This window comes from Bufo bufo, chromosome 6 (genome assembly GCF_905171765.1).
Source record: "Bufo bufo chromosome 6, aBufBuf1.1, whole genome shotgun sequence".
In the NCBI taxonomy this organism is placed as follows: domain Eukaryota; kingdom Metazoa; phylum Chordata; class Amphibia; order Anura; family Bufonidae; genus Bufo; species Bufo bufo.
In genome coordinates, this window is record NC_053394.1 from 95244808 (window position 1) to 95264647 (window position 19840).

At 42.4% G+C, this 19840-nt stretch overlaps 1 protein-coding gene across 3 annotated transcripts in view; it reads right to left on the bottom strand.

Annotated features, from left to right (window-relative positions):
- Positions 1-7807, bottom strand: part of SLC16A9 (solute carrier family 16 member 9) — a 59375-nt gene extending 51568 nt beyond the window's left edge. Inside the window, exons 1-2 of one of the 3 annotated variants that reach the window (XM_040437331.1) lie at positions 7749-7807; positions 7417-7492 (exon numbers count right to left, since the gene is read on the bottom strand). The gene's annotated coding sequence lies outside the window, so the exon portion shown is untranslated. The other 2 variants (XM_040437330.1, XM_040437329.1) reach the window with 2 other exon arrangements.
- Between the last annotated feature and the right edge of the window lie 12033 nt (positions 7808-19840).

The following is a 19840-nucleotide window of genomic DNA, read 5'->3' on the forward strand; positions in this document are numbered from 1 at the left end:
GATAGCTCTAAGAGTAAATGCCCATTTACATTGACAAATTATTGGGCCAATTTACGGGAGTGAAGGTTCGTATGTCCCTGATTATTGGCCATTGTAAAGGGGCCACCAATCACCCTAATTATCCGCTGATCCGATTCTTTAGGCGACACAAAAAATCCTCATTTGTCAGCAGGACATCACAATGTGACGTGCGGCCCAAAGACAGTCAATCTCTTAGGGAACAAATATTTCCTCCCCATGTATTTCTAATGATTGGTGCATGTATATATGGATGTTCATTCCTGATCATTGCCCAATGATACCGGCCTGGGTAAATGGGCCCTAAGTCCTATATGCAGCCCCTTTGATTTGCACCCAATAATAGATTAACCTTTTTTTTGCTGGACAAGTTGTATTTTTCACCACTTAATATTGCATACAATGTTGAAAAAAATTATTAATATTAATATTTTTTTCTTTTTTTTTGTTGCCATATATTGCCCCCGATAACTTTTTTTTGTAGTCATGTGTACGCAGCTGTGTGAGTGCTCATTTTTCCTGAAATGGCGTTAAAAAAAAAATACATACTCCTCTCCATTTGATCACGGAGATGCAATCTTGATTGAAAAAAACGCACCAATTCTCCTGAATGCTGATGTGTGATGTCACCACATCATCACGCTCGGTGGGTACGGTGACATCATCAAACTTCATTTGAATGCTGTGCGGAGATCCATCTCCATACAGCATTCAAATGTATGTACTCCGCCGAGGCAAAATTCGTTATCTCTGAAGTCTCGCGAGAGTTTGGTGCATAACTTCAGACTTCGATTTTTCAACTTCAAAACAATTTTAAAACTGGGATACTGGTACCTGGGTACTGAAGCCAACTTCTGATCCCTGTTTTAAAATTGTTTTCAAGCTAAATAATCGATGTTCGAAGTTATTCAACAAAGTCTTGCGCGACTTCGGAGATAACGAATTTCACTTTGGTGGAGCCCATACATTTGTATGCTGTAAGGAGATGGATCTCCGTACAGGATTCAAACAAAATTTTGACGACCTATGATCCGAAGCTCGCTTCGCCCAACACTAGTCATCAGTGATGATGTCAACGTGCAAGATTTTGAGTGGTATGTTCAATCAAGATGGCCATGGCGGCCTCTTCGCGCACAAATGGATGAGGTAAGTATGTATTTTTTTTTTGTTTTTACCACCATTTCAGGGAAAATTGATTAGTTACCACAAAGCACGAGGAAATTCGGCTTTGGCGCAAATCAAATTTGTTTTTAAATTCTGATCGAAATCAATTCATTTGACTTCGATTTGCTCAACACTATTCATAAGTCATGTGGCCTAGGAGCAGCTCAGTCCCATTCAAGTGAATGAGTCTGAGCTGCAAAACCAAGCACCGTCTCTTTGCTATGGATGTCACTGTGCTTGGTATGCTGCGAGGAGGCAGTGGCACCATGGCCTCTTCAAACAGCTGACTGGCAGTGGTGCTGTGTGTCAGACCCCCACCGATCAGATATTGATGACCTATCCTGAGGATAGGCCATCAATAGTAAACACCTGTAAAACACCTTTAAAGGAGCAGTCCAACATCTAATGGCTCAGCAGTCACGTGTGTGTGTATGGCACATCATCACTTCTGCTTTAAGGTGAGAACAAAAATAGTGGGGACGGGAGTTGTGGCACTGTGAATGTGTATGTTAACCAGGGCTAGATCTTTACTGGATGTAAATTCATTTGTGACTATAGGTAAGCGCAATATTCCCCCAAGCGGAGGCAGATTTGGCATTTCTGAGGCCCTAAGTAAAATAATGTCTGCAGGTCCATGGTCACTGCTAAGCTTCACCCTATCACACCGCTAAGCTCTGCCCCCATTAACCTGCTACGCTCCATCCCCATCAGCCCGCTAAGACCCGCTCTCAGTTTAGCAGTGTGGCTTGACATGTCTGCTACTGCTCTACAGCTGGAAGGGGCCCTGGCCCTAAGCCCTTGTGCAGCTGACCTGGTACGTTCTCCCCTTTAGTCTCATGCTTGCATTACACCTGCTGATTTTTTGGCAGATGATCACTAGCGAGCTTTCGTATTAACGTTTGTGAGCGATCATCTGGCAGTGTAATACTGCCGGCGATTGCCCGATGAGCAAGCAATAGCTTGTTCATTGGGCAATCCAAATCTTTCGACAGATTAAAAAGCCATCGATTGCAGGCGGCAGATTGTGCTGTCTAATCACTATCTGCTGCTGGCAAACAAACATTCAGTATAGGGAAGAGTGATGGCATAGTGATCGAGCCTCCCTATACTGAGGAGGAGATCGCTGCATGTAATAGCAGCGGTCTTCTCCACTAGCAAGCAGGCTATTACTGGGAAGAAACTCTTCCTCCACGATAAGCGCCTGTTAAATCGGGATGTTTAATAAAGCCTTTAGTCTGTTTTTTCACCCAATTGCTTGTGGCCAGCAGGGTGGGCCCAGTCTTCAAGGGGGCCCCAAGCATTTGCTTGGTTTACTTGGTGGTAAAGTCCACCACTGTCCCAGTCCAGAAAGCTGAGCTATGGGCATATATACTATAAACTGCTTTAGCTGCCCTGTGACATGGAGTCATGTCTGGATTGATGCTTATTACAAGTCACATGTGGTTGCACCCAGGTATAAAAACTGTCCGTTGTCACAAATATATTTTTACATACCCTTGTGGTATGAAATATGTGATGAAATGGCTGCAGGCAGAGTTGCCAACTGCCCAGAAATTTCTGGACAGTCCATAAAAATAGGTGACTTTTTACCTGTGTCCATGAAAAAAATAGACATGTCCGTATTTCTTTGAGACTAGCGGTACTCGACTAGATTGTTTTGGTAGTAATTACCAGTATATGGCTCTATAGATATGGATTACTTAGAATCACTCATGGTTCTCCAATCTGTCCGTAAAAAATATTGGCTGTCCGTGATTTTGGGATAAGTTGTCCCGAAAAAATTTGAATTCTGGTTGGCCGCCCTGAGAGCAGGGCTTTCATGGACATGGTAGATTACGTATAGTGTAAAGGTTGTGAGTGTGACTAATGTCAGCTGTTGATGCGCTCAGATTTCCAGCTCTTGCTCTTCTTGGCAGCTCTTGACTCAGCCCCATTATAACTTGTCAGGTCTGTGGGGTCGCGTTGTGATGCTGTAGCCCAGCTGTTAATGCCGAAATCTGCTAAAGTAGGGTTTTGGAGATTCCTTATTATTTATACTGCATAGCACCCATGGGAATAAGTGTAGGTTCACATCTCTAGCACTTAACTCCGGTAATCTATTCCGACAGAGGAACAGACTACTGGAGTTACCGTACCCAGCCTAGCCAGATACCACACCACTGGATCCAGCTGTTTGCATAGTCACGTAGCTGTGGTTCACCTGATTAAAACACTGTTTTTATTTTGTTTATCTAAGATTCTGTTCCAGAGTTATGATACTTTTTTAAAATATGCAATTTAGACCTTTGGTGCAATGTGGCATCACCATTGCTCCTGTTGCACCCAAGCTCTTCTCCTTTCTGTGGCCAGACCCTCCTTCACTGCTTTGATTGACAGGGCCAGGCAGTAACAAAGCAGATAGGTATTGGCTGGCCACAGAAAGGAGAGGAGCTTTGGTGCAACAAGAGCAATGGTGACACCCTCATTGCTCCAAAGGCCTAATTTGCATATTAAGAAAAAGTATCATAACTCGGAAACGGAGCCTCTGATCAACTTAAGAAGAACATTCTTTTAATAAAGTGGACCACAGCTATGTGTCTATGCAAGCAATTGAATAGGGAGGTCGCTGGTGACAGATTCCCTTTAAAAAGGCCCAAATCTGCATGAGAAGAAAACACTATAAAAACTGGAAAAAGGCAGATAGGAGGAAATATTTGAATAGAAAATAAAATATAGTAAATGTCCTATAAAGTGTGTGAAAATATTGGGGAATAGCTATATGAGCCTCATTGAACAGCCATCGGAGAGCCAGAACATAGACCCTGTGCTCTCGGATGGGCCTAGGTTGCAGTAGGAGCGGTTTGTTTAATGGCAGTACCATATATTACATAGTTTATGTACAGGAGATATAGGATATATACATTACTGATGGCAGAGCACCTCAGGGGTGGACATACCATATATGCAACCTGTACAGTGAGTTGGGAGGCTCTATGCAACCTTAAGAGCAGCTTTTTACCATCTAAAAAAATTCCACTTAAATGCATAAGATATTGAATTTTACTTGTGAAAAGTACATAAAGGGGCTACTCTATGAAAAACTACTGTGCAGTAAGGGGTCCATGTACTGTTCTTGCACTCAGCTGTCGGCATCCGATCCTGGAGCGCCTGCTCTCTGCATTCTCCAAAACTAACATAAATGTTAGCTAATTACAGATAAACACTAAGAAGTAGTTTTCAATATATTCAGCTCCAGCCCATAACAAGCACATTCTTCATAGGCTCCTCACGGAACCAGGTTTTTTGCCTCTAGCCTTCAGAGCCCCATTAAGGGCAGTCTTTCACATCAGAGGAATACTAATCTTTCACTTTCTGAATTGGCACTTGGTCCAGATGCATTGATGGTCTAGTTTGGGAACAGGTCTTTTGTTAAAGGGGAATTTCCATCTTATAAAGTCACGACATATCGCTAAGATCTACCATCACTTTATGATGGATGGGAGTCCGAGCTCTGGAATGAAGGGGCTGCAGTTCTGATTCAAAGGGAATCTGTCACCTCAATTTTGGACCATTATCTACAGTAATACATGAGTAGTACTGCGCATAAGGAGTCCAGATCACTATTTTTTTTTTTCCTAATGCCCTGGGTTTCCCTGCTCTCAGCACTCAAAGCTGCTCTGAAATACACTGTCAGGACTGCTGTGCTGATCTAACATAATGGAGAGGACTCATGTGCACATGCACAGCAGTCCTGATAATGTATTTCAACATAGCTCTGACTGGGGGAACGGGGGACAGTAGGAAAATATAAAATAGTGATCTGGGCTTCATATCTGCAGTACTACTCATGTATTACTGTAGATAATGAATGCCGGCGCATGCGCACTTCGCTTGACGATGCCATTACCTGTAGTCCGCACAGGTGCAGACTACAGTGTGTAGTGCACACGCGCGGGATTTTGAACAGGCTCAGGGATTACGTCAGCGAGCCGGCTCTTGAATATATTATATTAGAGGCGATGCTGGACTCAGGAAGGCAGTGCTGGGCACCGGACCGAGGGGTGCGGCTGGGCACCAAGTTAGGAAAGGACATCCCCTTGGGCACCTTATGTAAGTCATTAGCATATCACTAAAATCGATTTTATAAAGAAATAAATCAAGACTATTAGTTAATAAGGGCATCATTTAATACAGCTCAGGGAGACCTACAAGTAGCTATGTTTTACTGTAGGGGGTAAAATGTGGTGACAGAATCCCTTTAAATATTATCCAAAATCAAGCAATACTCCAGCATCTTCCAGTACATATATTGCAGTACATGCACCTCCTACCACCGCGGGTATGTTAATACACAATGAATAATCTTTGCCAAAACTGTAAAAACACTTTAAACCTGTGACACAGCCACTTCTGCATTCACCGGAGCGGGATACATGACGCGGTACATAAGCCTTGTAACACGCTGCGTTATACAGACCTGCAGGTGCCAAGATCTCTGCCCACAGGCAGAAGTAAGTCCACCCATAGAAATGATGATTTCTCATCAAGTATATTTTACAGGTATGAAGTGCTATTACATTGTAAAGAATCATTCGATTTAGCAGCTCGTGTCTTAGTGATGAGTGAATTTCCTGAAATTCTATTTAGATTCGATGAGGCTGAATTGGTCACATCAATAAATATGACCCAAACCGAATGTGCTCCAATTGCTCTGAAAAGTTGTGGATGACACTCTGGGGTCTCCAAGGACTGTATGCAACTCATTCCAAGCAATGACAATGACATATATGTCTATGGGTAAACGCATGGCTGCTGGTGGGAACAAACAGCCGCTTTAAAAATAAAGAAGATTTAACAATTTTTTAAAAAAAGGCAGAAATCTTTTTACTTTTTGGCCACAAATTTAAACTTTTTGGCCTGGGGTCATGTGATCATCCTTCTTCATCTTTCCTGTCTTCTGACCTGAAAAATTGGTTGTGCCATTTTGAGAAATCAGCCCCATATGAAATCACCAAAAATTTGGATTTAACGCCAATTTTTTGAAATGTTGGGTCGAATTTAATTCGCTCATCTCTGCTCGTGTCTATAGGAATGTGTTGTGTTGCCCACAGGTGCAATGAACTAATGACGGCAAAAGAATTGGGATTTTTTTGGCAATTTGATTCCCCATAATAATTGCATATTAATGTGCTTTCACGATGTGAGCTCTGGGAGGAGAGTCACATGAAACATTTGTCAGTGGATTGAGGGACTAAATCCCACACAAGTACATACAAACTCTACGGAGATGCTGCTACGGTGAGAATCAGGACCCCAGTGCTAACCACTGAGCCACCCACCACGTCAACATTACAATGAATTAAGAGAACTACAAGGAACATCTGGAAAAGATTGAGAGCCCATGGGTAGAGAGGAGCAAAGTTATGAAAAATTGGATTCGGCTGCTTCGATGAATTTCTCAAAGAAATTCGATTCATGGAGAATTACTGCGTCATTAAGCCCATTCCTTTGTATGTAGCGGGTGCAATGACAGGGAACGGCGAACGCGTTGACCTCCATCATTGAACCCCTCAGATGTCGAGTTCATAGCTGGTTGCGGCATCTGAGATTAAAATCAATGTCTTTCAGGGATTAACATACCTTATCTTGATCTTGATCGAAGACACCATGAAAAATCTCGCACAGTAACCTGATGACATCACACAAAATCTCACACAGGGTGATGTGCGACATCACCGCGCTGGTGATGTCGCACATCACCCTGTGTGAGATTTTGTGTGGTTTCTGCAATCAAGATGGCTGTGACGGCCTCTTCGCACACAGATGGATGAGGTATGTTTTTTCGCTTTTACCGCCATTTCAGAAAAAAACTGATTTGTTATCACAAAGCGCAAGGAAATTCTTCCTGAAATTTGGATCAAAGTCAGTACGTTTGGCTTCGGTTCGCTCAACGCTACTCACAGGCTTAAAGGGATTTTTTGCAAATGTTAGCAACAATATCCTGCAGTGTGAAACAAAGGGTGAAATACGTGGTTACTCAGGTAGGTTAATATCTGAGGACAGTCCAGAGTAATAATTCCGCTATAGTGGGATAAACTTTTTCATTTGGACTAACGTGCTCTACCTGCGGCATAGAAATTAGGGAAGGAAAGGTAACGATTTTCAGAAGACTGGAAATATTAAGGCAAGTAATTACCTAGATGATGGTAAGTGAAAAGACAGAAAGCATGTACAGTAAGTCTCCCTTAGCTTTACCTGTAGACCTGGAGCTGCCACCTCTGCAGACCTCATCTCAGCTTCTGCCCCCAGGCTTGAAGTCCATACAGTCCACCTGCAGAAAGTGAGAAAGAATATTTTGTGTTTGTGCTCCATTATATGGTGTCCTCCTCCTCCTCTTCCTTCTTCTCCACCCAGCTTCACCTCCTTTCCCTGCCTGACATCAGTCCAGTCTGAACCGGTTCCCATAACTGCAGAGTGCTGAAGATAATGAAGTAGGAAGGGGGGTGGGGTGGGGGGTGCTTCTGCAAATTGTGAGGACAATCCGGCCGTCGCACACAGCTGCTAGCACAAAGATCACTAGATGGTACCTTGTGAAGAGGCGGCCCAGTGGCAAAGAGCTAGCAGCTGTGCCCCCCCTGCTTCACCTCTCTCCTGCCTGTCATTTCCCAGGGTGCACATTAGCTCTAGGATATTATCCGTCTGCCTAGATGCTCTATGCTTTTCTATTGCTTACGCGGTTCTAAATAAAAATCAGAAAAAAAAAAAAATCATGTAACTGGAGTTTCATATCTATTTTTCCCATGGGCGCCTTCGTACTCAGCAGATATTGCTGCTGAATATTTCTGATACTGAAAATCAGTTCCATTCACTTGATCGGGGCTTGCAGAAATCCGTGTGCTTGTCGCCAAAACTGGCCCATGCGGAAGAATGGAACTCATCTTCCATCACAAGAATTTATGCAACAAAATCTGCCATGTACATGTACAATCTACATGATTTATCATGGTTTTTACGCATTTTTGTGCGGTATTTATGCAGCTTTTGGTGCAGGTTTTGCTGCAGATTTCACCCTTCCATTGAAAACACTGAATACCGCACACAAAAAACCCAAAAACAAAACACAATTTACAAGCTCCAGATTTTAAAGGGGTTGTCCGGGTTCAGAGCTGAACCCGGACATACCTCCATTTTCACCCTGACAAGAGCATCGGAGTAGTTCATGCTCCGATGCTCTCCTTTGCCCTGCGCTAAATCGCGCAGGGCAAAGGCATATTTTGGAGATCCGGTGATGTACCGGGGCTCTCCATGGGGCTGCCAGGAAGCCCGGTGATGTCACGGCACTGATGGGCCCGCCCATCAGAGCCAGTGATGTCACCGAACAGGCAGTGTGTTATTAAAAATAAAAGAGCCCGTAGGGCAAGGGATGCTCCGATGCTAACCTCAAGGGGGCTGCCTGGGTAACAATAAGAGTATGTCCGGGATTAGCTCTGAACCCAGACAACCCCTTTAAGGCCTCTTTCACACTGGCATCCCAGATTTGCTCCAGATGCGCAGAGCGAGTAGGCCCGCAATTGCAGTTAGTTTTGACTGAGATTGCGTTCCGATGTTCAGTTTTTTCCACGCGAGTGCAATGCGTTTTGCACGCGCGTGAGAAAAAACTGAATGTGGTACCCAGACCCAAACCCGGACTTCATCACTGAAGTTCGGGTTTGGGTTAGGTGTTCTATTCATTTTATTATTTTCCCTTATAACATGGTTATAAGGGGCAATAATAGCATTCTTAATACAGAATGCTTACTAAAATGTGGTTTTAGGGGTTAAAAAATAATAATAATTAACTTACTTCATCCTGTTGTTCGCGCAGCCGGCATCGTCTTCTTTCTTCTTCTTTCAGGACCTGCCAAAGGACCTTTGATGAAGTTAATCATCTTCTATCTTCATTCAGCAGGACCTGCGCTGACGTCACTTCTCGCCCGTGTGAAAGGGGCCTAAAATACACAAAGCAAATTAATTTCTGCATCTAAGTAAAAAAAAAAGAAAAGCGTACAGGATTTTTCTAATCTCATGCACTTTGCTGGTACTGTATTAGGGCTCATGCACACGACCGCATGTATTTTGCGGTCTGCAAAAAATACAGATGACGTCCGTGTGCAGTCCGCATTTTGTGGAACGGAACAGCTGACCCCTAATAGAACAGTCCTATCCTTGTCAGTAATGCGGACTATAATAGGACATGTTCTATTTTTTTGTGGAACGGACATATGGACATATGGAATGCACACAGAGTAACTTCCTTTTTTTAATTTTTTTTGCGGAACCTTCGAAATGAATGGTCCGCAAAAAAACACGAATGGCCATGGAAAGAAAAGAATAAAATCTGCAGCTAAAACCGCAAACATAACTGACATGCTGCAGATTTGGAAATCCGCAATGCGCGTCAATTTCCGCACAGAAAAAATCTGCAAAGTGTACATGAGGGTTGTGGTTTTAGGCTCCATTCACACGTCCGCAAATGGGTCCGCATCCGTTCCGCAATTTTTTGCGGAACGGGTGCGGACCCATTCATTTTCTATGAGGACGGAATGGATGCGGACAGCAGTGTGGTGTCAGCATCCGCATTTGCGGAGCGCGGCCCCGATGTTCAGTTCCGCAGCTCCGCAAAAGATAGAACATGTCCTATTCTTGTCCGCAGCTTGCGGACAAGAATAGGCATTTCTATAGGGGTGTCGGGCGGGTGCGTTGCGGATCCGCAATTTGCGGGTCCGCAACACACCACGGACGTGTGAATGGAGCCTTATCTGTGGATTTCACCCTTTTCAATGGAAGGGTGAGATCTGCCGCAAAACCACATTGAATCCGCACCAAAATCCGCAATTCGATATTGAGGATTTAGGTGTGAATATGCTGCAGAAACACAAATAAATCCGCACGGAAATAAATGAAGATCATATGCACGTTCACCCACACTCATGTGCAGGTGGCCTAATAATGATTTTTGGATAGACATAGACATACAGTAGTTAGGATGTTCTATTAAAAAAGATTATAAGGATTATTAAAAGTGTAATTTTTTATTTAAAAAATAAAATAAAAATGCAATTATTTCCAAAAGAAGATCAGACAATATCAGGCAAACTAAGTGCCCCCATCATTGCAGTTCTTAAAGTGGACCTGTCACCACAAAATGCAATGCAATCTGAAAGCAGCATGTTATAGAGCAGGAGGAGCTGAGCAGATTGATATACAGCTTTGTGGGAAAAAATTCAGTAAAACCTGTAATTTGCACATTTATATAATTGCTTTGTCCACATCCCGTGAGCAACTATCGGTACAGGAGGGAGGAGCTACCAGTGATTGATAGCACTGTGTGTATACAGAGAAAGCTGTCAGTCACTGATAACTCCTCCTCCCTATACCGATAGCTCATAACAGGAAGTAAAAAAAATATGAATACATTTATAAATTACAGGTTTTATTGAATTGAAACTATATATCAATCTTCTCAGCTTTTCCTGTCCTATAACATGGTGTCTACAGATTGCATTGCATTCTGCAGTGATAGGTCCTCTGTAATCCGTTCCCGACATCCACTGAACATGTACGGCAGATGTCAGGTCTTTAAAGATGGCGCGAGTGCCACAGCCGTCGGGTGCCTGCTGTTTCCTACAGCAGACACCCACAGCTAATATCGGCGATCAACAGTAATGCCAAACGCAAACATTTAACTTATCGGATTCTACTAAAATCCAGAAGAGTACGCTTCCAGGTAAGGAACGCCTCCCCCGGGCTGAGTATTACAGTTCAGGCCAGCAGATGGCAGCACTAAACTGTAATATGGTGATTTCTGTATAGTAGTACACGAACAGGCAATGGATTACAATACAGATGTATTGTAATGCATTGCAGAGGGGATCAGACCACCAAAAGTGGGACAGAAATAAAGTTTAAAAAAAAAGTAAAAAAAAGTGTTTTGAATAAAAAAAATAAAGTTTCAAGTAAAAAAAAAAAAAATGCCCCGTTCCCCTGATTTTATAATAAAAAATAGAAAAAAAAGAAAAAAACGCACATATTAGGTATCACCACGTCCGTAACGACCGGCTTTATAAATATATCACATGATCCACCTTGTCCAATAGACACCATAAAAGATAAAAAATAAAAACTGTGTAAAAAATGCCATTTTTGTCACCTTACATCACTAAAAGTGCAACACCAAGTGATCATAAAGGCGTATGCCCCCAAAATAGTACCAATCTAACCGTCACCTCATCCCGCAAAAAATGAGCCCCTACATAGAACAATCGCCCAAAAAATAAAAAAACTATGGCTCTCAGACTATGGAGACACTAAAACATGATTTTGTTTGTTTCAAAAATGCTTTTATTGTGTTAAATGTAAAAAATAAAGTATACATATTAGGTATCGCCGCGTCTGTAACAACCTGTTCTATAAAAATACCACATGACCTAGCCCCTCAGGTAAACACCCTAAAGAAAAAAAAAAAAAAAACGGTGTCAAAAAAGCAATTTTTTTGTCACCTTACATCACAAAAAGGGTAATAGCAAGCGATCAAAAAGTCATATGCACCTCAAAATTGTACCAATCAAACCGTCATCTCATCCCGCAAAAATGATACCCTACCTAAGAGAATTCCACCCAAAAAAATAAAAAAAATATGGCACTCAGACTATGGTGACACTAAAACATTTATTTTTGTTTTTTTGTTTCAAAAATTATATTAGTGTATAAAACTTAAATAAATGAAAAAAGTATACATATTAGCTATCGCCGCGTCCGTAACAACCTTCTGTATAAAAATATTACATGATTTAACCCCTCAGGTGAACACCGTAAATCTTTTTTAATAAAAACTGTCAAAAAGTCATATGCACCCCAAAATTGTACCAATCAAACCGTCATCTCATACTAAAAAAAAATGAGACCCTACATAAGACATTCGCCCAAAAAAATAAAAAATAAACTATGGCTTTTAGAATATGGAGACACTAAAAAATCCATTTTGGCTTTCAGAATATGGAGACACTAAAAAATCTTTTTTTTCAAAAATGCTTTATTATGTAAAACTGAAACAAACAACCAAAAAAAGTAGTGATATTTGTTATTGTTGCGTCCATAACAACCTGCTCTATAAAAATAGCTCATGATCTAACCTGTCAGATGAATGTTGTAAATAACAAAAAATAAAAACAGTGGCAAAACAAAAAGTATAATATAGAGCAACCAAAAATCATCTGTACCCTAAAATAGTACCAACAAAACTGCCACCTTATCACGTACTTTACAAAATTGGGTCACTTTTTTTTTTAGTTTCTACTCTAGGGGTGCATCAGGGGGTCTTCAAATGTGACATGGCAAGTTAAAATTATCCCAGTGAAATCTGCCCTCCAAAAACCATATGGCTTTCATTCTGCGCCCTGCCGTGTGGCCATACAGCCGTTTTTGACCACATATGGGGTGTTTCTGTAAACTACAGAATCAGGGCAATAAATATTGAGTTTTGTTTGGCTGTTAACTTTTGCTATGTTAGTGGAAAAAAATTATTAAAATGGAAAATCTGCCAAAAAAGTGAAATTCTGAAATTTTCATCTCCATTTTCCATTAATCCTTGTGGAACACCTAAAGGGTTAACAACGTTTGTAAAATCAGTTTTTAATACCCTAAGGCCCCTTTCACACGAGCGTGTATTCCGCGCGGATGCGATGCGGGAGGTGAACGCATTGCACCCGCACTGAATACCGACCCATTCATTTCTATGGGGCTGTTCACATGAGCGGTGATTTTCACGCATCACTTGTGCGTTGCGTGAAAATCGCAGCATGCTCCTCTTTGTGCGTTTTTCACGTAACGCAGGCCCCATAGAAATGAATGGGGTTGCGTGAAAATCGCAAGCATCCGCAAGCAAGTGCGGATGCGGTGCGATTTTCACGCACGGTTGCTAGGAGACGATCGGGATGGAGACCTGATCATTATTATTTTCCCTTATAACATGGTTATAAGGGAAAATAATAGCATTCTGAATACAGAATGCATAGTAAAACATCGCTGGAGGGGTTAAATTATATTTTTTTTAAATGTAACTCACCTTAGTCCACTTGATCACGGCCCGGCATCTCCTTCTGTCTCCTTTGCTGAACAGGACCTGTGGTGAGCATTTTACAGGTAAAGGACCTTTGGTGACGTCACTCATCACATGATCCATCACATGATCTTTTACCATGGTGATGGATCATGTGATGACCGGAATGACGTCACCAAAGGTCCTGTTGCTGCACAGAGATCAGATGAAGACAGAAGGAGATGCCGGGCATCGCGATCAAGTGGACTAAGGTGAGTTAAAAATTTTTTTTGTTTTTTTTAACCCCATGTTATAAGGGAAAATAATACAATCTACAGAACACCGATCCCAAGCCCGAACTTCTGTGAAGAAGTTCGGTTTGGGTACCAAACACGTGCGATTTTTCTCACGCGAGGGCAAACCGCATTACAATGTTTTGCACTCGTGCGGAAAAATCGCGGGTGTTCCCACAACGCACCCGCACATTTTCCCGCAAAGCCCGTGTGAAAGAGGCCTAAGGGGTATAGTTTCTAAAATGGGGTCATTTTTGGGTGGTTTCTATTATGTAAGCCTCACAAAGTGACTTCAGACCTGAACTGGGCCTTGGGTTTTGGAAATTTTCAGAAAAATTTCAAGATTTGCTTCCAAACATAAGCCTTCTAATGTCCCCAAAAAATTAAATGGCATTCACAAAATGATCCAAACATGAAGTAGACATATGGGGAATGTAAAGTAATAACAATTTTAGGAGGTATCACTATCTGTTTTAAAAGCAGAGAAATTGAAATTTGAAAAGTTTTTTTTCCACATTTTTGGTAAATTTTGTATTTTTTTATAAATAAAAATGAAATATTTTGATTCAAATTTACCACTGTCATGAAGTACAATATGTGATGAGAAAACAGTCTCAGAATCGCTTGGATAAGTAAAAGCGTTTTAAAGTTATCACAACATAAAGTGACACTGTTCAGATTTGCAAAAAGCAGCCTGGTCCTTAAGGTGAAAAATGGCCTGGTCCTTAAGGGGTTAAAGGGGTTGTCTCACTTCAGCAAATGGCATTTATCATGTAGACAAAGTTAATACAAGGCACTTACTAATGTATTGTGATTGTCCATATTGCCTCCTTTGCTGGCTGGATTCATTTTTCCATCACATTATACACTGCTCATTTCCATAGTTGCGACCACCCTGCAATCCACCAGCAGTAGTCGTGCTTGCACACTATAGTTAAAAAAGCCAGCCTCTCTGGTGTCTGGGACCATGGCAGTGCACATAGGGTGGTGTCTTTTCCTATACTGTACAAGAACGACCACTGCTGCTGGATTACAGGGTGGTCGTAATCATGGATACGAGGAGTATATAATGTGATGGAAAAATGAATCAAGCCAGCAAGGGAAGCAATATGGACAATCACAATACATAAGTAAGTGCCTTTTATTTACTTTTTCTACATGATAAATGCCATTTGCTGAAGTGAGACAACCCCTTTAAGTCCCCTGGGTAAGGCCTCTTTTACACATCTGTGTCCATGAAGACGTCCATGACAAGACGGTCGGTGGTTCATTTGTGAATCCATGCGGATAATTACTTACAGGTACATGTGCTGTCCATGGAGAACATGAAAAGCACACATCCGTGACTCACTGGTGTGTGAAAGAGGCCTCATTACCCCTTTTGTCTTTCTATAATCCAACCCTGGATAACAGATCTTCACAAGCGTGATCTTCCATTGTCCACCGTCAGCAGCACGCCAGAGACAGCCGGCTAATATTCATTACCATCATAATTACAACATGCTTACAAGACATGACATTTGTATCCATTTTCAGTGGCTCCTTTTAAATGTTCTCTGTTTGTACATGTAATTTTTTATTTTTTTGCAAATGTTAAAGGTTTGTGGAGTAAAATAGCTTAAAAAAGGCACAACCAGAGTCAGACCACCAAAAAAGACCACAAAATGCCCAAAAAGTGCCACAAAGCAACCGACTTCTGAGGGCCTCAACTATCAAGAGAAAGGTTTTCTTGTGAGCCCTATACATTGATTATCACCAGCTGTGAGACTTCAGATATGCCCTGAAATATCCCTCTAAGTGCCTTTAAACTAGAAATACAATAAATTATCTATTTTTTTTATACTATTAGACTATATTTCATTTCACATGGTTTCCCATTGCTGTGACAGGGTCTATTTTATGACTACGATGCCCAAACACACAAGGGCACATTTATTAAGACTGGCGTTTTACAATCCGTTCTTAAAGGGAACCTGTCATCAACTTTATGCTGCCCTCACTCAGAGCAACATAAAGTAGTGACAGACGCGCTGATTTCAGCTGATTTTCCGTTCCGTTGAAAGATAGAACATGTCCTATTATTGCCCGCAAATCACGTTCCGTGGCTCCATTCAAGTCAATGGGTCCGCAAAAAAAACAGAACACATACGGAATGTACTCCGTATGTCTTCCGTATCCGTTCCGTTTTTGCAGAACCATCTACTGAAAATTTTATGCCCAGCCCAATTTTTTCTATGTAATTACTGTATACTGTAAATGCCATACGGAAAAACAGAAGTAAAACAACGGAATGGAACCGGAAACACTACTGAAAAAAAAAAAAGGTAAAAAACGGATCCAGGAAAAACAGCCCGCAAGAGGCGCCGACCTCTACAAGTTTCGGTGGATCCACTACTGCTTCCGAGCTGTCTTACATTTAGACCTTTTTCTACGTCTAAAACAGGTGTAGAAAATAGTAAATGAGGCGAGCCACGCACACAATTTTAGGGCTAGCGTCAGCGGGATAAAGTCGCAGATAGCGGTGCACAGTTCTAAATTTTTAATTATTCTAGGACAGGGGCCAGCAACTATTGGCACCCCAGCTGTTGTGAAACTACAATTCCCAGCATGCCCCATTAGCTATTAAGGTAGTACCAAGAACAGCTGGAAGTTGCAGTTTCAGAGCAGCTGGCATGCCGGAGGTTGCTGGCCCTTGCTTTAGGACCTTATGAAGATCTTGGTACAGGTCTGTAGAAATTAGGGGGTTCCAGGTGTTAATGATATATGGAGCCATGTGAATCTGGCATTATAGGAAATAGTGTTTCCGCCAGCTAGCTGGCCTTTCCTCAGAGTTTACACGTGATACAAGTCATCTGGGGTTCACACGTTCCCTAATTTTTAATTAATCCGTGTTGTTTCCCATGTAGGATTTATCAGGAAGAAATGTTTCATCTTAATCTTCTCAGAAGGTCATAGAGAGGGGCTTGAGACGTATTAATGGAATATTTGGTCATAAATAGCATTAAAGTCATTAACAGGACAAATACAGACAGTTCAGTTTAGGAGACAGGCACATGATCGTGACTGGCAGTATGCTGACATAAAATAACATGGCATACAAAGAATGGTTGACCTATAGATGCAACCATCCCAACATTTCAAACAACTGAACCCGGACATATCCCCATTTTCACCCAGACAGTCCCCCTGATATGAGCATCAAAGCATTTCATGGAGATCCGGTGACGTACCGGGCTCTCCATGGGTAAAACTAGGCGGAGGCTTCCACCTAGCAGTGAACCCGGTGAAGTCACTGGCGCTGATGGGCAGGCTTTAGCGCTGCCCTAGCATGTAAAATGGCTAGTGCAGCGCTAAAGCCCGCCGGTCAGTGCCGGTGTCACGATAAGTGTGGGGGGGGGGGAAACTCCACACTAAACACAGGAGGGAAAGGGAATAGTAACTGGCCCTGGAAACTAGGGAAGAAACAGGTCACCTCCTAGACAACCCTAAGCCAGGCCCTGACTACCTATCAATATGAATAGACCCTGAAGGTAGGAATATTCATAAGCAGTATAGTGTACCTAGGCCCTGATTTCCCTATAAGACCCTGGAATGAGGTTAGGACCAGAGACAACCCATTTCTCCCCAGATGGACGAATGGAAGTCTCTGTCTCAGGCCAAGATACAACAACAGGGAATATAAAAAATACAAACAAATGCGACACTTAACTTCTGTAGAGATGGAAGAACAGAGAGGATCGCACACCAGCTCAGCCAAACCCAAATGAAGCAATCAACCACATAGTCAGAAGCGTGGGGCGAGACTATAAAGGGTAGAAGTGATGACCACTGAGCAACAGCTGAGAAAAAGGAAGTGGTCAGTAACCCTATCAACACTGAATCAAGAGAAATCAAGGAGGCTGTTAGATTCCTCCACGCTTAGCCAATCTCCTTGATTTCCTGGCATCAGTCACCTGAGGGACCGTGACAGCCAGTGATGTCACTGGCAACACTGCTAGGCAGAAGCCTCCGCCTAGCAGTGTAAAAAATATAAACAAAAATGCCATTGCCCTGCGCGATTGAGAGCACCGGGTCCCTTTAAGATTGACATTGTGTATGCCATTCTTAATTTATCCCATGCTGGCGTTAGAGGCACTACAATCATAAAGAGAGCCAAGAGTGTCGACGAAAGCTTAAAAGTCAAAAATGTTGTCACAAATCATTGACTTCTCTAGGCCAGAAAACCGATGAAAAGGCTTGATAAATCTCCTGGCACAGTACAATTATAAAATATTTTTATAGCAGGAGTAGATCCCTGTTCCTGACCCCCCCCCCCCATCCTTGCTGCAAATGGCCCGATAATCCATCATAGGCTAGTTTCACACTATCGTTAAAACTATCCGGCAGAGGAACAGCCTGCTGGGGTTCATCGTATCCGGCATAGCTGGATACTGCCCATTGACTATAATGAGACTCGTCGGAGATCTGTCCAGTTTAGGGCATGAGTGCCTGGATTTGCCAGACAAAGACTAGTGCAAGCACTGGGTTTTTTTTCGGGTCAACAGGCCAGATCCCCACAGGGTCCCATTATAGTCAATGTCGTATGGTGATTCTTTGGTCCTAACGGTCATGTGCATGAGCCCTTAAAGGGGTTGTCCCACGAAATATGTTCTACAGTTTTAAACCGGCACCTGGATCTGAATGCTTTTGTAATTGCATGTAATTAATAATTTAGCGTAGATACTGAATTATTCAATAAAATGTTTCTGTATAGCGCCACCTGCTGTTTGTTTTTTTCTTATTTCTTTGTCCTGCTCCCTGAGATGGCCACACATGCTCAGTTTCATCCTTCAACTGCCTCCTGAGCTGTGATAGGGAGAGCTGAGACACGCCCCCTTAGCTGCAGCAGAAGAGACCCTCCCCCTGAGCTGTCAGCTTGATATAAATCTAGCAGAGCAATGAATGGGGATATCTCTGGATCCATGTGAGGTACAGCGCTGGTTCTAGCTTTGTTAGAAAGAGGTTGTCATGTTCTATATGATGTCTGATTTTCATATTTTACATTAGTCATGAGATAACCCCTTTAAATGGGAAGTTGCAGTTTTAAGGGATGATCAACCCCTTGAGGCCAGTTTCTGTGTTTACTGCGTGAAACACACCCATGGGGAAGTGAATTCCCATAGTGAACTCTGCTCCTTTGACTTGTCCTTTGGTCCGTACGGCATTATAATGATTTATAATCCAGTGTGTTTCTGCCCGACCTCAGATATACTGAATTGTACTGACAGCATCAGTATAAAATTTTAGAGTTGAGGTCGGGCATGGACACTCAGCATTAAAAATCATTATAATGCCAAGTGGTCCAGTCAGAGGAGCAGAGTTCACTATACGAATTCAGCTCCCGCATGGAGCATGTTTCATGCAGTGAACGTGCTCGTCTGAAACTGGCCTTAGGCTTTTTGCTGAATCCACTTCTGGCTGCACTTCAAATGGTATAAACAATTGCATGTGTGATTAAAGGGTTTGTGCAGTTACATGATATTTATGAACTGTACTCAGCATAGGTCATCAATATTCTATCGGTTGGGAGTCCGACTCCTGGCACCCCCAATGATCAACTGTTTGAAGGGTTCAGGGTTGTATGCATGCTGGGTCATCTTCACTGTTTACTTGAACACTATCTCCCTTGTAACAGTGGTGCAGTGTAATTACAGCTACTCATCCCATTTAAGTGAATGGGATTGAGCTGCAATGCAAAGAACAGCCACTATATAATGTACAGCGCTGTGCATGGTATACTATAAAGTGGTCGCAAGCAGCGCTCACCCAAGCACCCCAGTCTCTTCAAACTGCTGACTGGCAGAGGTGGCGGAAAACCTAGATAATGTTAAAAAATTCTTGTCAGCAGGAGTATCCATGCTGCCCTGTAGGGTTGCTCCTGTTGATTAAAATGATTCCCGTCTTATGAAAATTGGTTGTGGTTAGAGATGAGCAAAGTTTTGGAAAATTCTATATTTTTTTTAAGTAGTGGGTGCAATGACATGGAGCTGCAGTAGCACCGCTGCCCATCATTGTACCCCTCAGATGCCGCGTTCATACATGAGTACATGAGTAATAATACAGTGTAAAATCAACATAAAAAAAAAATTCAATCATACTTACCGCCTCCATTTGCTTGTGATGGGCCGGCCGCCACAATCTGGCTTGAAGATCTTGCACAAAATCTTGCGGCCCAAAATGACGTCATCACACTGGCCAGAGTGGTGACGGTATACATCACCGCGCATGGGATTTCGGACGAGATCTGTAATCCTGTTGGCGGCGGCCCGTC